The sequence below is a fragment of the Sphaeramia orbicularis genome, chromosome 6 (genome assembly GCF_902148855.1).
Source record: "Sphaeramia orbicularis chromosome 6, fSphaOr1.1, whole genome shotgun sequence".
Lineage (NCBI taxonomy): Eukaryota > Metazoa > Chordata > Actinopteri > Kurtiformes > Apogonidae > Sphaeramia > Sphaeramia orbicularis.
The window spans coordinates 892,492-913,872 of NC_043962.1; the positions used below are offsets into that span (position 1 = coordinate 892,492).

Consider the following 21,381-nt stretch of genomic DNA (forward strand, 5'->3'; position numbering starts at 1 on the left):
CGAGTTTATCAGCAACTCTGAGCAGAGGGCACAGAAGGAACGCACCACATCGCTATGACGACCAGGTACTGTAAAGTCAATAGTATCCTGTAATGGAAACGGTCTGGAATAGGACCTGGTACCAGAGTCGAGCCGAGCCGAGTCGAGCCGGTTCCACGTAGTGGAAACGCAGCATAACTGAACTCACACTGACCTAACCCTACACATGTCACATACACATGTAGAACCCCCCTGGGGGGTCGGGGTGCCCACCTGCCCTCTGGTGCTCAAAGTGGGTTTGACGTGGTAGGCCTTCAGGCCGTACATGTACGAGCCTCTCTTGGGCGATCCGTAATGAAGGTAGTAGTGGATCATGTCGTAGACCACGTAGCCACAGAGTCCCCCGACAAACACCGACACCCCAAGGACGCCTGGGAGCAGGTTTTGGAGGATTACGTAGAAAGTTCCCACCACTAGGGATGCCAGGCCGGGAGGAAAGACCAACCTAGAGCCATCGAACGGAGACTGTGGAGGAACAAGGGATGGGAGTTTAGGATTATTAACGAAAGGTGACACAGGTCAGCCTGAAACACAGAAGAAGAAAAAGTCAGTGTGGAACGAAGACGACTAATGCCAAAGGTACACAAATGGACAACAGTCTGTGGACAGATTGAACTGGTCCACTGCGGACCAGTTCAATCTGTCACAGACTGTTGGACAACCAGTCTATTATTCATATCTCATCTTCTTCTTCCTGTGGACTTGTCCTTTCAGCGTCCCCCCAGGTCCATGTGTCCCTGCTGGTGTTGGTACCTTGTGATGCTGTCCATGCAGAAGGAAGTGCAGTGTGATGAGGTAGTAGTTATGGGCCGGAGGCTTCATGTGGAAGACGAAGCGATGGATGCAGTACTCGATGAACGACCACATAAACCAGCCAGGAGGAAGAGCAGAGGGAAGACGTACTTATGGACAGGGATGGAGAAGTCTGGGAAGGAAGGAAGACACAACGGAGGAGGACACGTCAACAGGACACCAAAACTATGGAGTAGAAAGGCTGCATGTACATGAACAGGATGGAAACAAACAAAAAAATATAAACAAACAGGTTAGTAGGGTCAGGGTTAGGTGAGTTACCTGAGGTGAGGACTATCCTGGTGTTGCCTTTTGCTAAGGTGGTGTAGCAGTACCAGCTGAGATAGAAGACAATAGGAAGCCAGACCACTGGGACCCAGTACCTGCAGGGACACAACTGGCATTTCACACTGGGATTCACAGACGCACAGGGGGGTCAAACATAAGACCTGTGGACCAAAACTGGCCCACCAAAGGGTCCAATTTGGCCCACGGGATGAATTCACAAAATGCAACAATTACACTGACAATATTAATAAACAACAGTCCAGGGCGTTCAGGGTTAGGGTTTGGGGGTTACCAGGAGGTCTTGGTGCCGGCTTCCAGCAGTGGGTTTCCGAACAGTCGGATGGGTCTGTCGACGGGCTGATGGACCCATGCGTCGTACTTCTCTCCCAGGAGGCCGACCTGCCAGGCCAGAGGCTTCCTCCAGTCCACCAGGTCCTGAACACACAAACACAGCAGCACTTTAGTGGAAAAACAGGAAAAGGACATGAACGTGTTTACATGTATAAACTATTCTGTCACAATGTGAATAATCAGAACAATGAACAACAAAATGAAACCTCTGATTGGACCAGTCTGCCTGTTACTGGAGGTTTGTGTTTTCAGATCATCTCTAAGTCAGAACGTACATGTGATAAACTGAGGCACAATATTCATCAAACTGCACCTATTTTCCTCAATCAATTTCAGGATGTTCGTGGTTGTTGATGTTATTGGTATTTTTAAAGGACATGTTGTAGATGTAAACATTTTCATCATGTGATTTGGCTTTTTTCACTGTTCATTATTTGACTGGTCCGACCCACTGAGACGAAACTGGACTGAAAGAGGAACGGAACGAAAGAGCTGGACAGCTGATACTGCATAAACAAAGACAAGACAGGACACGTGTCCAGCAGGGGGCAGCAGACAGTTACAGACTGAGCATGTGCAGGTCAAACAGGAAGTGACAACTGTCCTCCGTTTGTTTGCATCTGTGTGAGTCTTCACACGCCTCTGAGCAGCAGTGGTAGAACGGCAGAGCTTCCACAGCCACAGTCCAAAGGCTGCGTTTATGAGTCCAACATGTTCACAGCAACACAGCACACATAGAACCACAACACATAGAACCACAACACATAGAACACATACACACATAGAACCACAACACATAGAACACACACACATAGAACCACAACACATAGAACACATACACACATAGAACACATACACACATAGAACCACATACACACATAGAACACATACACACATAGAACCACAACACATAGAACCACAACACATAGAACACATACACACATAGAACCACAACACATAGAACCACACACATAGAACACATACACACATAGAACCACAACACATAGAACACATACACACATAGAACCACAACACATAGAACACATACACAGAACCACAACACATAGAACACACACACATAGAACACATACACATAGAACCACAACACATAGAACACATACACACATAGAACCACAACACATAGAACACATACACACATAGAACCACAACACATAGAACACATACATATAGAACACATACACACATAGAACCACAACACATAGAACACATACACACATAGAACCACAACACATAGAACACATACACACATAGAACCACAACACATAGAACACATACACACATAGAACACATACACACATAGAACCACAACACATAGAACACATACACACATAGAACCACAACACATAGAACACATACACACATAGAACCACAACACATAGAACCACAACACATAGAACACATACACACATAGAACCACAACACATAGAACACATACACACATAGAACCACACACATAGAACACATACACACATAGAACACATACACACATAGAACCACACACATAGAACACATACACACATAGAACCACAACACATAGAACACATACACACATAGAACACATACACACATAGAACCACAACACATAGAACACATACACACATAGAACCACAACACATAGAACACATACACACATAGAACCACAAACACATAGAACACATACACACATAGAACACATACACACATAGAACCACAACACATAGAACACATACACATAGAACCACAACACATAGAACCACAACACATAGAACACATACACACATAGAACCACAACACATAGAACACATACACACATAGAACACATACACACATAGAACCACAACACATAGAACACACACACGTAGAACACACACACACATAGAACACATACATATAGAACACATACAACACATAGAACACATACACACACATATAGAACACACACACACACACGTAGAACACACACACAGAACACATACATATAGAAAACATACACACACATAGAGCACATACATATAGAACACATACACACACAGAACACATACACACACATATAGAACACACACACGTAGAACACACACATAGAACACATATATATATAAAAAACATACACACACATAGAACACATACATATAGAACACATACACACACACAGAACACATACACACATATAGAACACACGTAGAACACACACACGTAGAACACATACATATAGAACACATACACACATAGAACACATACACACACATATAGAACACACACACGTAGAACACACACACATAGAACACATACACACATAGAACACATACATATAGAACACATACACACACACAGAAAACACACACACATATAGAACACACACACACGTAGAACACACACACATAGAACCACATACATATAGAACACATACACACACATATAGAACACACACACACGTAGAACACACACACACACAGAACACATACATATAGAACACATACACACACATATAGAACACACACACACACGTAGAACACACACACATAGAACACATACATATAGAACACATACACACACATATAGAACACACACACATGTAGAAACACACACATAGAACACATACACATATAGAACACATACATATAGAACACATACACACATAGAACACATACACACACATATAAAACACACACACACACGTAGAACACACACACAGAACACATACATATAGAACACATACACACACATAGAACACATACATATAGAAACATACACACACATTGAACACACATACACACATATAGAACACACACACACCACACATAGAACACACACACACACAGAACACATACAGAACATATACACACACGTATAGAACACACACGTAGAACACACACACACATAGAACACATACATATAGAACACATACACACACACAAGACACACACACACACACACACACACACACAGAACACATACATATAGAACATATACACACACACATATAGAACACACACATGTAGAACACACACACACATAGAACACATACATATAGAACACATACACACACATATAGAACACACACACGTAGAACACACACACATAGAACACTACATATAGAACACATACACACCACAGAACACATACACACACATATAATAACACACACACACACGCAGAACACACACACACAGAACACACTACATATAGAAACACATACACACACACAGAACACATCATTAGAACACATACACACACATAAGAACACACACACGTAGAACACACACACATAGAACACATACATATAGAACACATACACACACGTAGAACACACACACACACACAGAACACATACATATAGAACACATACACACACACAGACACACACACAGAACACATACACACACATATAAAACACACACACACACACCACACGTAGAACACACACACACAGAACACATACATATAGAACACATACACACACACAGAACACATACACACACATATAAAACACCACACACACCCAGAACACATACATATAGAACACATACACACACACAGAACACATACTATAGAACACATACACACACATATGAACACACACATACACTTGTAGAACCCTAACTATAGAACACAATATAACATACATAACACATATAACCCTGACATTTATAACTTATAGAAAAACATATCATTCTAACCCTTTGATGCAGCCGTGGTGTGAGTGGACGTGAACATGACACCATGAGGTTTCACACGCTGATGTGGGTTCAGTTTCTGTCATGTGGGGTTAGGGGTTTGGGGTTAGGGTTCAGATTAGGGTTAGGGTCAGTTCTGGTCTTCTGCAGTAGACTGTTATGAAGAAGCATCAAACTTCTCCACTTGGGACAGATGATGTTTATTTTTGTTCTTTGTCCTTTTATATTGCTCTGTTCTTATTTATTGACATATTGGCTTTTTTTATTCATATTGTTGCACTGACTGGAGTAGAACTGAACACACAATGACAATAAAGACTATTCTATTCTATTCTATTCTACTCTATTCTATTCTATCGGTGCCCAGTTCTAATGTGCTGTTTGTAGTCAGGTTGGTTTTTCCCTCAGATCAGGATCTAAGGATGGATGCACAAGGATCCACATCTGGACACATGAGGACGATGTTAGTTCTGATTTTAGGGTTCGGGTTCGGGTTCCTGCTGTGGTCAGCTGCCTTTTATATCAGCCCAGCTTTTACAGGGTAATAACAACACCGCAGCCTTTGCTTTTATGACCTGGGTTCAACTGAAACAAAGTCAATCAACAGGACGACGCTGCTTTGTTTGGTGCTCACAGTAAATAATGTTTGGTGAAGAGCCGACACATTTGACGTTAATCATTAAGAATAAACACACGTGCAAAAGATAATCGACTTGAGTTCTGTGTGACGGGTTCAGACGCAGTCACATTAAACCAGTGGTGCAAACATGTGGCCTGTGGGCCGAAAACCGGACCAGCAAAGGGTCAACCTGGGCCCTGGGATGACTCTGGGAAATGGAAAGAATTACCCTAAATATATTAACAACTAGAAAAGCACTCGGAGAGGTGCAGACCTCTGCCAAAATTTGATCATTTGTTCCTTGTGCCAGTATCAACATTTCCTGAAAATGTCATTAAATCCATCCGTTAACTTTTTGAGTTACCTTGCTAACTAACCCACAAACTAAACAAACAACAAACAAACAAACGAAATTTAAAAATTGTTGGGCACCTTGGATTTCATATATAACCTTGGCAAACCTGACTTTGAACATAGAAGATGGTACTAACTCTCTTCCCGCAAAGGTTTTCTTTTTAAAACTTTGTGTGTGGTCTTTTCCTGTGCTACTCTTATGTTCATGGTCCCCTATTGTGCTTGAATTTCCTATACTACATGTACATGTGCACTGTTAGGGCTTTTTTTTTTTACATTATGACTAAGAATGCTGCCTTGTGTTTATACATATAAATGTATTTATGCACTCCCCCCTTTTTTTGTCTTGTTTCCTGGAGGTGTGGTTGGCTAGATGTACGGGCTTGTAAGATGTCATTTTTACATTTTCCCTTTCTCTCGCTCTCTTTTTTTTTTCCTTCTTTAAAAAACAAAAGAGAACGGTACACTTGGTGTGGTTATGTCATGTATAATATCTTATGATACTGGTCTGAATAAACATTTGAATAAAAAAAAAAACAAAAAAACAAAAAACAAAAAAAAAACCCTGACAAAAACATAACTTCCTGGCGGAGGTAACCACATAGAAACATATATAAACAAAAAATATGTGGTAAATGGGATTTTCAGTGTTCAATATAAATGTCCACAGAGTCCACATTTCACAGGTGGATGTGGACAATTTAGTTCCAGATACAAGAGATTGTTCTAAGCTACAGGTGGATCCAACTGGGGGAGAATCGGAGTCGTTTTGAATTTTTGATGAATTTTGGAAAATGTCTCAATGATGACAGATGGAAAACTGTAGATGTTGTGACCTTGCTGTGACTTTGAACTTTGTCCTACTGGGACCAAAATGTACTGGGTTGGTCCCAGGGCTAGGCCTATCTGTGGGGAAGATTTGGGAAAGATGGGTGGAAGAGTTTTACACTAAAGTTGCTAAAAAACAAACCAAACAACACACAAAGCAAAGTGATCACAACACCTCTGGAGGAGGGAATTAATGTTCACACACAGACCAATATGGCTTAGGGTTCGGGTCCAACCAGTCCAATACTATCATAATAAACTTATAAATAAGAACAGCTACAAGTTTTTTCTCTTTGTTTTAGTGTAAAAAACAACACTACAGGAAAATGTGTACATTAAAGCTCCTGAACAGACTTTATGTGTGAACTTAAAAAAAGTCTTTTTCTATATGTGTCTGGTCGTAGTCCACAGTGTAAACTGAGATGATCTTCACCTAAACAGGTTATTTCCAGTTGCTATTTCCATCTTCCCGGTGGGTCGGATCAGATTGGACTGATTTATGGCAGACCTTACATTGCTATGACAATACACACCGACTGACAGAGTTTAGTAGAAAAAAGTCAGATGAACGAGTGAGGAGTCAGATGAACGAGTCAGGAGTCAGATGTGTCCTTTTTAGTTGGATGAGTGTAGTTGTACTGGTGGACACTGGAACTGGAGCTGGACTGGCACAAAGAAACAGAAAACTAAAGGGTGGAGTGAACGAGACTCAAACAGAGGGAAACCTGTGCATTGAACCCATGGATAGAACTAAGGACAGAGTTAAAGGAATGAAAACACAGCTGCAGTTGGACCTCTGCCTTCTCCACTCTATAGATGATTCTGTTCTTTACTCAGGTGCATGTGAACATTGAACTGGACTCTAGTGTGTGTTGGTCGCTCAGTCCAACACTTGGTAAACACTGGTGTGTTAGCCACAGGGGTAGCTCTGTGACGGACGGGGCTAATCTGTTGGATTTGGAGCATCGGTTCAGTCCAAACTAAGGGCTTTGGAGGTCCCACTGAAATGGGTCTGGATGGAGTTGAATGTTGATGGCCGGGGCCTGGATACTAAAGTGTCCTTCCTGTAATCCACTGAAAAGAATTCCTGTTCAGGACCTTTAACAAAATAGCTTTTCACAAAAAATGTGATAACCTGAACAAATATGAACAACCTGAAATATCTTTTAAAAATAAGTGTAATTTTAACTACTGATGTTGCGTTGAAGCAGTTGACAATAATGTAGTATCTTACTCAGAACATGTAACTCCAACATGGGCCCCACCGTGTTTATTAAAGAGTTCAGATGAGCTCAGCCTTAAACATGTGAAGCAGCAAACCAGAATATATACATTCAAACCAGAGTCAAATATGTTCTGTTGACAAGCATTAAAGCGTTTCAGCTACTTTACTATGGCTTCAATGCAGAATGTTTCTGCTGTAGTTGAGTATTTTCAGTGTTTTATGATAATTCAGGAGGAAAATGATCGGAATACTTCATCCATCACTGAAAAAGGACAGAATTATTAACCTCCAAAGACCCACTGTCCATATTTGTGGACAAGAGTTTCACAACTTTATACAATAATAAAAAAAAAGAAAACTGTCCACGACAAAGAACATTCCATAAAAATTTTAAAAACTGCATCTGAAAACAACTCTTGCATCATGGTGTTTCCAATATAGGCACTTAATTAATATAAAACAAAAAAGCTTGGACCTTTGCTGACATTTCCTGGGTCTGAGGAGGTTTAAAAGGACAGAATTATTAAAGGAAGGTGAAAACAAAGCTATCGCCACAACCACTGAGAGCAGCTGCATTTGAACCTGTCTGTCTTAATGAAGCCAAATTTCATTTTGTGTTGAAGAAGTCAAATGGTCAGGTCCATTTGAGGACGATCACTGTTTGTACCGGTGAAGCAATGCAAGCGACCATGAGACACTCTGACATCCAACTTCACTCTAAACAAACAAACAAATAAATAAATAAATTAGGGATGTAAACAATTAACGATTATCGATTAATTGTCGATAAGAATTTTCTTGATTAAATTATTAATTGTCGGTTAACTGCCCCTTGTCCACCTGTCCACACCAAGGTTATTATCGTTAACCAAAAACTAATGAATGATGAAACTAGAACTGTAAAAACATTTTGTTAACTGAAATAAATAAAAACTAGAATTAAAAGAATAAAATGATAACTAACTGAAACTGTATTGTGTGTTTATAAAACTAACTAAACGTATAAAAATTATGGATAAATTCCCTTCGTTTTCGTTTTTGTCAATGTCAGACTGATACAAAATTGGTTTATTTCGCTCTAGCAGTTTTCTGTGCTGTCTCTATACGACACTTTTTGGTCCGTCACTTGTGTTCACTTATGGTTTCCAGTCGTCTTCTGGTCCCCACTCTACCTGGAAACATGGAGACTAAAGTTGGGAGAAAGCAGCAGAGTCCTGTCTGGGATTTATCTGAATACGACGACAGAGAAGAAGAGAAAAGAGACCACTGAACTACAACTGAACTACAACTAAGCATTTAGAAAATAATGAAAACTAATAAAAAACTAGCAAACCTGCTCTAAAAACTAATTAAAATGAACTGAATGAGAGAAAAGAAGTCAAAACTAAAAACTAAACTAGAATGAAAAATCCAAAACTATTAGAACCTTGGTCCACACCTGTCCACACCTGTCTGAAGGCTGCCGGTTTGTCTGCGCTGCGATGCCACAGCTGGGATATCTGGTCATTGAACCAGATCATGGAGGTTGATGAGTCAGAATGTCCTGTATGGACATGGAGGAGGAGCCAAACACAGACCGACCATCTGTTTGTGGGTGGAGCCAAACACAGACCGACCATCTGTTTGTGGGTGGAGCCAAACACAGACTGACCAGTCTGTTTGGGGTGAGCCAAACACAGACCGACCATCTGTTTGTGGGTGGAGCCAAACACAGACCGACTGTCTATTTGTGTGAGCGGTGCACCCCCAAATAAATACACATTCACATGTGGGGTCGGTATGGGATCAGATCGTTTCCCTGGAGGTTGGTCTAGTCCACGGTCAGTCAGACAGAAGTTGAAATATACCTCCAGGCTCCTGATCCAGGACACTGGGATGGAATGCATTTGTGAAGCTTCAGGAGGAAAAGATAAATGAGCAGAAAGTTTCACTTTCACTTCTGGGGGGGGGGGGGGGACTGTACCACCCCGTACCCCCATAGTATTAAAATTGAACGGAAAGGACGCACGCTTGTGCATGGTTTACCAACCAACACGCACACATCCCCTGGCGCATGCAGCCGAGTAACACCTCCACCGACGAAACGATTGTGCATGCACCCCCTATTACACACCGCCACACCAACTGATGAATTCCACAGGAAACACTGCCTGTAATCCAATGGTTCAATAAATCAATCATTAGGGACTATGACATGATTTTTTTATGAAGTACATAAACAATATTTAGCTTTTATTCTTATAGGACCCTATTGAAAGAGAAGTTCAGGTTCTCAGGAAAATCGCCGCTTATCAATTAATTTGTATTCGATCAGTAAGGTCAACCAACTAACGATTAATGGATTAATCGATAATTTGCATCCCTAAAATAAAATATAAAACTAGAAAAGCACTCGGAGTGCACAGACCTCTGCCAAGGCAGATCTGTCACCCCCCGATCACCACCAAAATTAATCATTTGTTCCTGTGTCCAGTATCACATTTCCTGAAAATTCATGAAAAATCCATCCATAACTTTTTGAGTTATCTTGCTAACTACCCAACAAACCCTTGCAAAAACATAAGGTAACACGATATTGTTCTAAGCTACAGGTGGATCAAATTGGAGGCTAATCGGAGTCATTTTGAATTTTGGATGAATTTTGGAAAATTGCTCAATGATGACAGATAGGAAAATTGTATATGTTGTGACCTTGCTGTGACCTTGAACTTGGTCTAGTTGGCCCAAAATGTACTGGGTTGGTCCCAGGGCCTAGGCCTATCTGTGGGGAAGATTTGGGAAAGATGGGTGGAAGAGTTTTCCCCTAAGGTTGCTAAAAAAACAAACAAACAAACAAACAAACCACAAAGCAAAGTGATCACAATACCTCCTAGCAGAGGTAATAAAAAATAGGACCAATTGCCCCTGTATCTCAGCATCCTGGTTCTATGTGTCTTAAACGGGAGCTGTACGTCTTAAACTGGAGCTGTACGTCTTAACCTGGAGCTGTACGTCTTAAACTGGAGCTGTACGTCTTAAACCTGAAGCGGTACGTCTTAACATGGAGCTGTACGTCTTAAACTGAAGCGTACGTCTTAAACTGGAGCTGTAACGTCTTAAACTGGAGCTGTACGTCTTGAACTGGAGCTGTACGTCTTAAACTGAAGCTGTACGTCTTAAACTGACGCTGTAGTCTTAAACTGGAGCTGTACGTCTTAAAAACTGAAGCTGTACGTCTTAAACTGGAGCTGTACGTCTTAAACTGAAGGCTGTACGTCTTAAACTGAAGCTGTCCGTCTTAAATGGAGCTGTACGCTCTTAAACTGGAGCTGGTACGTCTAAACTGGGGCTGTACGTCTTAAACTGAAGCTGTACGTCTTAAACTGAAGCTGTACGTCTTAACCTGGAGCTGTACGTCTTAAACTGGAGCTGTACGTCTTAAACGTGGAGCTGTCCGTCTTAAAACTGAAGCTGTACGTCTTAAACTGGAGCTGTACGTCTTAAACTGGAGCTGTACGTCTTAAACTGGAGCTGTACGTCTTAAATCTTACTCTGAGGCCTGGCTCCAGTGGAACAAGTCGGACTGGTTCAATCTATCGTCTCATTGTGTTTGGCCGGAGCCTGGAATGCTGACGGCAGAAAAACACCATTTTATCACATGAACATAGTTTCAGTCAATGAAGCAGGTATGTAGCGGATGTTGGACTTTCTGTTTTCGTAAGTGACGGCTGCGTCTTAACGTACGAGGGCACGGTGTTCATAAACATAATAGAGTGATGACACGTAGATAAGCAACTGAAGAGTGAAGAACAGTTCACACATGGACCCAGTCCTGTGGAGCCGTGGAATCCAAAACAGCAAGGACTAATGTCAGAAGAGAGTTGGATATTATGGGAGGGATATCGGTGCAGTGGTTAGTTTAGTTTTGGATTATCACAAAAAATAAATAAAAAAGAGAAAAAAAAAAAGACCAAAACAATCAATAAAATGAACAAAATAACAATAATAATAAAAAAAACTGTAAAATAATCATAACAAATAACAAAATGAGTAAAAAAAAAAACCGCAATAAAAAAAACAGTAAAAATACAAAAATAATGAACAAAATAAGAAAAAAAAAAAAAGTTAAAAAAGGCCATAAAATTAGCAAAAATGAACATAACTAATAAAGAAAATTAATAAAATAATCTAAACATAAGTAAGACACCAAATAATCAACAAAATGAACAAATCATTGTAAATATAGTTGTATATGAAACTATCTGGACCACAGTCTGCGGACCTGTTAAATCAAGGTGTTCTTTTCTAACAGGGATCTGGGATCCAAAACAATAAGGACTAATGTCAGAATTGGGTTTGATTTATGGGATGGATATCAAGTGCATTGGTTAGTTTGGTTTTGGTTCATCAAAAACCCCTAACCAAAAAAACCAAAAAACCCTAACCCTAACCCAAATAATAATGAAAAAAAAACAATTGTAAAATAATCATAACAAATAACAGAATGAGTAAAATAAAATAAAATAAAATTTACAATAAAAAAACAGTTAAAAACACCAAAATAATTAACAAAATGAACAAAATAATAAAAAAAACAGTAAAAAGGCCAAAAAATTTGCAAAGGAACATAATTAATAAACATTAATTAATAAAATAATCCAAAACATAAGACACACCAAAATTATCAACAAAATATTCAAAACATACGTAAGACATACCAAAATAATCAACAAAATGAACAAAAATGAATGAAATATCAACAAAATGAATAAATCATTGTAAATATAGCTGTATATGAACTATCTGGACCCCAGTCTGTGGACCGTTGAATCCAGATGTTTGTGTTCTAACAGGGCTCTGGGATCCAAAACAATAAGGCCTAATGTCAGAATAGAGTTTGATATTATGGGATGGATATCAGTGCACTGGTTTGTTTGGGTTCAACTGTTGTCTTTGTTTCCAAAATGACTCCCAGATGGTTTGGACTGAACTTCTCTAAACATTGACTTTGTTTTTATATTTATCTATGACTCGATTTTAAATGTTCTCCCTCTAACTTCATTAATATTTTTCCTTTAAGAATAATTTTCTACCACAACTAACCATCTACTTTCATCACATCTTCAACTTTATGGAAATATGGATGTTTCTATGTGAACAGGACATCCTTCAGCTGTAGACATGATGTGTCCACAGATTATGTCCATAGAGTTTACAAACACCAAGATTTCCTCAGATTATTTTGGATTTATTATTGACCAACACAAGCTAAACGAACAGACTGCCCACAAACCCTAACCCTGACCCTAACCCTGGGGAGGTGTTCCAGGCATGTTCTGCCAGGAGGAGACCTCAGGAAGACCTAGGACACACTGGAGAGACTGTGTCTGTGGGCTGGCCTGGGAATGCCTCGGGGTCCCCCCAGAAGAGCTGGAGGAGGAGTCTGGGGACAGGGAGGAGTCTGGGCATCCCTGCTTAGACAGCTGCCTCTGTGAGTTGGCCCCGGATAAGCGGCAGAAGGATGGATGGATAGTTTTTAGCATATGGTTGTATTGTATCTACAACTTTGTACAGCACTTTGCCGTCTTTTAAATGTGCTACATAAATAAACTTGACCTTGACCTTTGAGTTTGTGAAGGTCGACCATTGGTTGACCCTAATCTACAAAGCTCTTCTTGGTGTGGTTCCATCATTCCTGTCCTCATTTCTTCAAATAAGCACCTGCCAGCATTACTGATGGACTTGAGAATTGTTTATTCGAAAATGGGACTGAACCATGACTGAAGCAAGCCTTCACTTTTACACCCCCCCCCCCCCCCCCCAAACCCCCCCCCCCCCCCCCCCCCCCCCCGTCTGGAATACCCTTAAGTTAGAACTGAAAATAACGAGGAACGTTAACCGAGGAACTTTATTAGGTCCTCATTTAAGGCCACCAGGAGCAATTATGGCCTTAAACGAGGAACTAATAAATTATGACTGGCATGACGTTTATGTACATGATGTTAATGAATCATATAATGCTTTCTTAGACATATTCCTGACATTGTACAACAGACACTGTCCTGTGAAAGAATATAGACAAGATCTTAAAAGAATAAGAAACCATGTTAACTAAGGGATTGGAAAGGGCTTGTAAGAAGAAAACAGGCTCTATAGGGAATTTCTGAAGCACAGAACGAAAGAAAAAGAGAATAAATATAAAAGATACAAAAACAGATTGACAGCAATTATAAGAACACATAAAAAGCCTATTATGATCAGTTATTAGAAATACACAAAAATGATATTAAAGCACTTGGAGAGTGTTAAATGATATGATTAAAAAGTAATAAAAAGGATTTTTCTACATATGTTGTTAAAACTGGTGACACTGTGATGGAAAATATTGAGGCCATCGGGAACATATTTAATGACTTTTTTGTTAATGTCGGTCCAAATTTGGCAAAGATATTACCCAGTGGGAAAAGGATGATTAAAACCTTTGATTTTGCTACTGAAAACAATAATTCAATGTTTCTTGGTGGAGTTTGTGAAAGTGAAGTGTTGGAAGTGGTCAGGAAGTTTAAAATAAAAATCTACTGATAGAAATTCCATTGATATGTCACTCATAAACACAGTGATAAACAGGATCCTTCAACCATTCACTTATGTATGTAATAAATCATTTCAAACAGGCACTTTTCCGAAAGACGAAAATAGCTAAAGTGATTCCAGTTTATAAAATGGTGATGAGCACATGGTGTCAAATTATAGACCGGTGTCACTGTTACCACAGTTTTCTAAAATTCTTGAGAAACTGTTTGTAAAGAGGTTAGATGACTACATAGACAAATATAGGATATTAAATGATCGGTGGATCAGCGGTGGATCAGAAACAACATACTGTTGGTGTTTTTATTGATTTAAGGAAAGCATTTGACACAATTGATCACTCAATATTACTCCGGAAATGTGAAATGTATGGTATAAGAGGTGTGGCACAAAACTGGTTAAAAAGTTATTTACAAATAGGTCTCAGTACGTATCAATTGGAAATACAAATTCACAACTTAGAAAAGTAACATGTGGGGTCCCACAAGGTTCAGTTCTGGGACCCAAGTTATTATACTTTATCTAAATGATATTTTTATGGCATCTAGTAAGTTTAAATTTACAATATTTGCAGATGACACTAATTTGCTTTATTCGGGAGCAAATATGAAACAATATTAGAAACTGTGGAAAAGGAATTGATCAAGTTAAAAAAACGGTTTGACGTAAATAAGTTATCACTTAATGAAGATAAAACAAAATTTATGGTTTTTGGTGGTGCTAGGGGAAATGATGATATAAAACTGAAAATTAATGAAATTGAAATTGAAAGGGTGTATGAAACAAAATTTTTGGGAGTGATTATTGACCATAAACTCTGTTGGAAACCACAAATAGAATATATCAAACGCAAAATGTCCAAGGCTGTTGCGATTCTTTATAAAACTCGAGACTTGTTAAGGAAAAAATGTTTGCATATGTTGTATTGTTCACTTGTAATGCCATATATGTCAGACTGTGTGGAAATATGGGGCAATGTGTAATAAAACTAATTTAGACCCGATAATTTAAACTCCAAAAAAAAAGCTATTAGAGTCATAAACAAAGCTGGTTATCTCCAACCAAGTAATCCACTTTTTGTAGAATCTGGTTTACTAAAATTTTTTGATATTGTATGTAGATTTAAAAACAATGGAATTTATGTTTCGCGGTTAAAAGTAAAAACCTTCCTTTTTGTATTCAGAAAATTTTTAAGTTAAGAGAAGGACATTATAATTTAAGAGGGATGTTTGTGGTTTGAAAAATGTAAAGTAAGAACAAACGTTAAATATCACAGTGTTTCAGTTATTGGTGTCAAACTATGGAACGAACTGAAGGATGAAGTGAAACTGTGGAGCTCACTGTCGAGTTTCAAAAAGAATTTAATTTGTCAAATTATGAAGGGCTATGAAAGTAATATGATTACAAAATGACTTATTACACTGAATGTAGTATAATTTGTGTTTAAGTATTTATCTGCTGCAACTTCAGGTGTGGACTTGGACTAAGAATGCGAATAGGAGAAGCAGAAATAAGCCTCCGGCTTCAGCTTCTGCCTTTTTCAGTTACAAAATGTGTTAATTCTATGTTTGTTTGTTTTTAATATGTATGTGTTTTGTTTTGTTGTTTTTTTTTAATATGTATGTGTTTTGTATTTTGTATTTAACTGAAATAAACATTCATTCATTCATTCATTCAAAATGCCTGAGCTCATATCACTCCAGGTGTTTCATTCTGTCTTATGAACTAGACAACCAGAGTCAGCTGGGTTCGGGTTAAGGCCTGTGTTTTAAAATGATGTTGACCTCAACTCTATGAGATCGTTTATTTGCCATTTGTACACCTTCAGGTACTTTTATCATCCAGAGGTCTCTCAGAGTACAAGTAAATGACATTTTCAAAATGTAAAAAATGTACTTTAAAATCTGTCAGATGTTTCTGTGATCATTAAATTCTTCTTTGTTTGAATGTATGGTTATTACCTGCCTTTTAAAGCTGTATTCATGTATTCATGGCGTGTGCTGCTAACCTCTTGGCCAGGTCGCCCTTGTACAGGTCTCCTACAGGTTTCTACAAGTTGAATTTAAGACCTTTTAAGACGATTAAAAACACAATTTAATACCTGTTTTACGGCCAAACTGGCAAAATATTGTGACTCCTAAAATTTAGGGATGTGTTTTATTTACTCCAGCGCCTTGGGTCCCACCATTCCGAGTCATTTCCCCCCGGAGGATGCAAAGTTAGCAATTCTTCTTTCCTAATTTCAGTGTAAGTTGTCGGGTTGGAACGGTGGAACTGAGTCGACTAATGCCGCGTTTCCACTACGTAGAACCAGCTCAACTCGACTCGGTGTTCCTGGAGACTGTTTCCATTCCAGGATACTATTGACGTTACAGTACCTGGTCGTCATAGCGATGCGGCGCGTTACTTCTGTGTCGTCTGCTCAGAGAGTTGCTGATAACTCACTCGTTGCGTGTTGTCTCGTCTGAATTTTTACGTCGGCCACCAAAGACTGAATCTCCTCGACCGACCATGGTGTAGTTTTGGGCTGTTTTCATGTGGATTAATGTACCGCTGTATTACTGTCCACTAACGCATCTGTTTTTTGTAAAACAGCGGGTCACAGAGAAAACTGTCTGACCAATCAGTGGTCTGCAGTGTTTACACGTCACGGTTTAGTATCGCTTGGAACCTCGGCGGAGGTGATGCCAAAAAACTAGTACCAGGTACCAGATTCCAGGTCCTTTTTCATAACAGAAACGCAAAAAGGCCGAGTCGAGTCGAGCCAGTACCACGCAGTGGAAACGCGGCATAACGAAAGTGTCTTTGCAGTTCAGACATTTAACAGGACACATCTAAACACAACACAGCCCACAAGTTTATGGAAACAGAACTGAGGACCAACCACATCCAATTTAATAACTTTAAAAGACTTCAATGCAGATTTGTAAATTCAAGTTTTTAAAGATTTTTATGACTTCGTGGGAACCCTGCTGCAAAGAGATCTCAGCCTCAGTGGGTCTCTATGTGGTTGAATAAAGGTTTAATTGAAAAAATGTCAGATGTAGTGAACTGAACTAACTGTGTATTTGTAGGTGCTTTCATGTGGAACCTTGTCAGTGCATAAACAGTCCAGGGTGAATAACCTGCAGAGCCTCAACCCCGTCCAGCGCACACACTTCCTGATCCCAGAGCAGCGCTGACACTAACGCTCACCTTGTCCAGGTCCACAGAGCTGCAGCGGCTGTACGGACACTTCTCATCATCCTCTGTTTCCTTTTCTTTTGTCGTCTTCTTTTCTGTCTCTTCATGGGTCGTCTTCCTTTCTCTCAGAATCTGAGGAAAAACAGAAAACAGATGTAATTAAGAGCTCAAAACTCAATGATGAGACACATTAAAAGGAGTTGGTCTTCTTCAGAGCGGAGCCCCTGGGTTACACTCTGGTTTAGTCGGGGAAATATTTCAGATCTATAGTCAATGACACAAATACACATATAAAAGTGCCATGGAACCAGCTCATGCTTGTATATACAATAGTGTAAGGCAGAGGTGTTCAGCACATTTTAGTTCAGTTCCACAGTCTGCCCATGATGATCTGAAGTAGGTCAATAAAAACATCAGTACAAATCCAAATGTTTGTCTTTGAGAAAGAAAAACGTAAAATTAAATAATGAAAATCTTGGGGGAAAAAAGTGAATAATACGAATAACCTGAAATTTCTTTTTAAAAAATGAGTGAAATTAAAAAAAAACACAAAAACAAGTGTTCAGAGAACACAAACCTCCGCCAAGCACCCCGAACAGTGTGCATGTGTGGATCAACTATTTCTGTTTAAATTCAACAGTTTCCAGGTTGTTCCATACAGCAGAAAAATTGCGGTCAAACATGGTAATACATTTTTATAGGTTTAAAATTTTTATAGTTTTAGTTTGATTGAATTACAAGATTTGAACTATAGGTCTTCAGTACAGGGGGGTCTGCAGTTTTTATTTATTTATTGATTGATTTATTTATAGAATTTTAATTTTAAGATAAGCTGAAGCTTGGTACCAGACGTGTATGTCAAAATATATGGAATTCCAATCAATATTAGTTGAGTTCTAATTTTAAATGTGTGGTAAATGGGATTTTCAATGTTAAATGTAAATGTCCACAGAGTCCACATTCCACAGTGGATGTGGACAATTTAGTTCCAGATACAAGAGATTGTTCTAAGCTACAGGTGGATCCAACTGGAGGAGAATCAGAGTCATTTTGAATTTTGGATGAATTTTGGAAAATGTCTCAATGATGACAGATGGAAAACTGTAGATGTTGTGACCTTGCTGTGACCTTGAACTTTGGCCTACTGGGACCAAAATGGACTGGGTTGGTCCCAGGGCCTAGGCCTATCTGTGGGGAAGATCTGGGAAAGATGGGGGGAAGAGTTTTACACTAAAGTTGCTAAAAAAACAAACAAACAAACAAACACAAAAAGCAAAGTGATCACAATACCTCCTGGTGGAGGTAATAAAAAGTGATACCTCAGTTGATCATTTATGCATGTGCATTAGAACGCACCCATCCCAATAGATCTACAAACACACACTGCATTTATTTAGAGGCACAACACTACTACTACTGCACTGATTTTTCTGAAGACATTTCAGGTCGTTCATGGTTGTTAATATTATTCCCTTTTCAGTGAGAGGATCATTTTCATTTGGGTTGGACTGGAGCCTTTGACAGCCCTGCTCTAAGGACTCCAATAACACCACCGTCCACAGTTCTCACCTTTAACCTCTGACCTCCTCTGCTTTGTTCATAGTTACTAAACTAAACTCTGCACAGTTCTTTGATACTTTAACCCTCTGAAGACAAATGATGAGCAGTGGCAGTTTGCACAGTCCATGACTTCCACACAGACACTGAGTGAAGGAGGACATCTGAAGGAAACATGAGAGGTGGTGCACGGATGGCACTGCCCAAGGAAGTGGACACACAGACACATCTGCATAGTTTATATGCACATGTGCGTGGTTTTATATGCACATCTGTGTGGTTTTATATGCACATGTGTGTGGTTTTATATGCACATGTGTGTGGTTTTATATGCACATCTGTGTGGTTTTATATGCACATGTGTGTGGTTTTATATGCACATCTGTGTGGTTTTATATGCACATGTGTGTGGTTTTATATGCACATGTGTGTGGTTTTATATGCACATGTGCGTGGTTTTATATGCACATCTGTGTGGTTTTATATGCACGTGTGTGGTTTTATATGCACATGTGTGTGGTTTTATATGCACATGTGTGTGGTTTTATATGCACATGTGTGTGGTTTTATATGCACATGTGCGTGGTTTTATATGCACATCTGTGTGGTTTTATATGCACGTGTGTGGTTTTATATGCACATGTGTGTGGTTTTATATGCACATCTGTGTGGTTTTATATGCACATGTGTGTGGTTTTATATGCACATGTGCGTGGTTTTATATGCACATCTGTGTGGTTTTATATGCACATGTGTGTGGTTTTATATGCACATGTGTGTGGTTTTATATGCACATGTGTGTGGTTTTATATGCACATCTGTGTGGTTTTATATGCATGTGTGTGGTTTTATATGCACATCTGTGTGGTTTTATATGCACATCTGTATGGTTTTATATGCACATCTGTGTGGTTTTATATGCACATCTGTGTGGTTTTATATGCACATGTGCGTGGTTTTATATGCACATCTGTGTGGTTTTATATGCACATGTGCGTGGTTTTATATGCACATGTGTGTGGTTTTATATGCACATGTGTGTGGTTTTATATGCACATGTGCGTGGTTTTATATGCACATCTGTGTGGTTTTATATGCACATGTGCGTGGTTTTATATGCACATCTGTGTGGTTTTATATGCACATGTGTGTGGTTTTATATGCACATGTGTGTGGTTTTATATGCACATCTGTATGGTTTTATATGCACATCTGTGTGGTTTTATATGCACATCTGTATGGTTTTATATGCACATCTGTATGGTTTTATATGCACATCTGTATGGTTTTATATGCACATCTGTGTGGTTTTATATGCACATGTGTGTGGTTTTATATGCACATGTGCGTGGTTTTATATGCACATCTGTGTGGTTTTATATGCACATCTGTGTGGTTTTATATGCACATGTGTGTGGTTTTATATGCACATGTGCGTGGTTTTATATGCACATCTGTGTGGTTTTATATGCACATGTGCGTGGTTTTATATGCACATGTGCGTGGTTTTATATGCACATCTGTGTGGTTTTATATGCACATCTGTGTGGCTATATACAGTGAAAGCCAGTCAATGTACAGGACGTCCACAAAGTGTGTTTACGATTTGAAAAAATGATTCCAAAGCATTTGATCAGATCTGTTCTACGGACTCAGTGGTTCTCAGAGTTTGAATCATATTGTGGGATCATGTGTAATTAAGTCATTGGTCCATTTTTCTTCAACAAGAGATCAATTAGTGCAAATGTTGACCTTTCACCTTTCGACTGAATGAGTCACCACAACTACATGACCTTCAACCAACCATCATGTTCCAGGTAGATGGTGCACCACCACACTGGGTTCTGCATCTCGGTGGGTTCTAAGCCCAACACTTCCAGACCGCTGGATTAGAAGGGATG

General features: G+C 39.3%; 1 pseudogene; it reads right to left on the reverse strand.

Moving 5' to 3' along the window:
• Positions 1-208: 208 nt before the first annotated feature.
• On the reverse strand, positions 209-19,524 carry LOC115420965 (fatty acid 2-hydroxylase-like; annotated as a pseudogene).
• Positions 19,525-21,381: the final 1,857 nt, after the last annotated feature.